The following is a 2,671-nucleotide window of genomic DNA, read 5'->3' as shown; positions in this document are numbered from 1 at the left end:
TAGTCATGGTAAATAGATTGTGTAAAGAGCAAAGCCATGGACTGGGGCAGAAGTAATTAGATGTTCCTTATGCTGAAGATGTTAGAAGCTTGATGTATGACATGTTGCGTACTAGACCTGATTTACCTTATGCTTTACGCCTAGTTAGTTGATATCAAAGTAATCTTGGTCCAGTATATTGGGAAGCTATTAAAAGGATTATGAAGTATATTAGAAGTACATTGACTTATAGATTTGTTTATCAAGTGAGTTCGCTTGAAGTCCTCTGTTACTCTAATGCTGGTTTTGAATGTGATAAAGATGATGGAAAGTATACTTGGGAAAACATGTTCATCTTTAGAGGAGGAATTCTTTTTTTGCAGTAGCAAGAAATAAAGGTATGTTTCTAGATACACACAGAAAGTTGAATATATAGCTTGTAGCATGACAGCTACACATGTTGTCTAGAAAACGCGATTTTGTATTGATCTAGATCTCAGTTTGTTTGAAGAACCTATTGATATATATTATAATGATCAGGAAACAATTAGTTTAATCAATAGTGGAGTGAATAGTTACAAAGAAAAACACATTGAGATCCAATATTATTGTATTCGAGATATTATAGAAAAGCGAGAACTGAAAGTGACTTACATCTCTATACAAATATGATTGATGATTCTTTGACAAAGAGAATATCAGTCAAATCTTTTATCAAACACGTGAGTTTAATGGGACTTAGAAATCAATAAGTCAAACTAAAATTTCATGAATAATAAATAAGAAATACTCATCACAGTTATTGGGAGTGAGAATAGAAAACATCTGATCTCAAAAATAGTGGAAGACATATCATTTGGTTAATTTGGACAAGTGGGAAATGTTAGTAATATGTGACCAAATTAGCTCATGTGCAAAATGAGAAAATGATGGACATCAATGACTGTTAAGAGACAACAATGGGCTCTTAATGAAATTTTAAGTATGTGTGTTAATGGATATTATTTGAATTATTGGGTGAATTAATTTGAATTAAATAGAGACAGATTTAGGGTGGATGTGATTTTGATTGGGAGAAGAAGGCCTCTATAAATTGAGTGTTGATTTGTGAATAATATACGCAACAAACAAAAAAAAAACCTATCCACCGGAACCCCAAAAATAATCCTAATCTCTTCTTTCCTCTAATACCAAACAATCTCTGTCTGCATTACTTGACCCTTCCATGTGAAAATTGTAGTTAACACTGTATACTGGATTTCCCAATACTTAAAGGGGTTTTTTATATATCCCCTAAACTGAAGGGGGTTTGAAGGGGGGTTGACTGATGTTTTGAAAGTTATGGGGGCTATCCGATACTCGTCTAAAGTTAATGGTGTTTTTTAGATATTTAGCCTTTTATCTTCGTCCAAACTTCAAACTAACGAAAAATATTCACTTTTTGGAGATTTGATTAATTTTTTTAACCAATGTTAACAATCGACTATATTATAACTCAAGTAATTAATCAAAAATGTTATGAGGATCAACACGAAAAGAGCTTTCATTTTGGATCTAGAAAGTATCAAGGTATTGTGATCTATTATCTATTACTTTAATGATATGATATAGGTATATGTGTGTTTAGATTATTCGACTTGAAGACTTCTACATTGATCCAGAAAAATAAACGATACATTAGGTACCTTGAATATGTTGGAAATTTATCAAATAATTAAAATTATAGCATGAAATAAATCCGAATAAAAATAAATAATTAAATCTGGCCTGACGGGAGCAGTCGTGTATTCACTGTCCTAGAAGATTGAGAACCCGCCTATCACCCTGGCGCAAATGGTTCTCTCCCCCCTAGTGGTAAAAGCCCCTGGAAACGGGCAGCCTCTGTACTCAGGCGAGAGTACAGAGCTTCAGCTCAGATGAAGAAGATTGCCCAAAAAATTAATAACAAAATTTATAGAGGGGAAAAATAATTTTCTTTAAACCAGAGGAGAGGAGAAAACCTTTATTTTCTTATCTTTTTGAATGTGAATAAGGGTGTATTTATAGGGTTGAGGGAGAGAGGATTCTTTTTAATTTTCCGATGTGGGATTAAAACACAAAGGCAAAATTGCCTTTTCTTAATAAATATCCAACAATCTAGAAGATTGATAAGTTTATAGCTTTTGATTTGAATCCGGAATTTTTTTTTAAAGTTACTGTTCATTGGAATAGGCTATTGTTTATCCAGGAAAAAAATCATCTTTTCTGTTATTGTTGATTTAGATCTATTCATATATCTGCTGTTAACATTGCTTAAAAAAATATTGTTTTCGGTTACTGTTCACCAGAAAATTACTGTTCATAAAAATCATGGTAATTGTGTATTTACTGTTCATCTAAAAGTTACTGCTCAGAAAAAAATACTGCTAATTGCTTGATTATCTATTAATTGTTAAAAAAAGGAAAAAAATGCAGTTGTGTTACTGTTCATCTGAGACCGCTACTGTTCATCCGATTTAATTATTATAATCAAATAGTTACTGTAATAGATTAATTACTATCAATTGTTCTTAACTAGTAATTAATCTAATTTATTGCTGCAATTAATTAATTTTAATTGCTGTTAATTATTTCTGTTCAAATTTAATTTGAAGTTAATCCGAAATAATTTTAAGTATGAAATTAACGGTTTTAATTATTGATAAATACTACA

The sequence above is a fragment of the Asparagus officinalis genome, chromosome 3 (assembly GCF_001876935.1).
Source record: "Asparagus officinalis chromosome 3, Aspof.V1, whole genome shotgun sequence".
In the NCBI taxonomy this organism is placed as follows: domain Eukaryota; kingdom Viridiplantae; phylum Streptophyta; class Magnoliopsida; order Asparagales; family Asparagaceae; genus Asparagus; species Asparagus officinalis.
Note: the sequence above shows the minus strand (reverse complement) of the source record.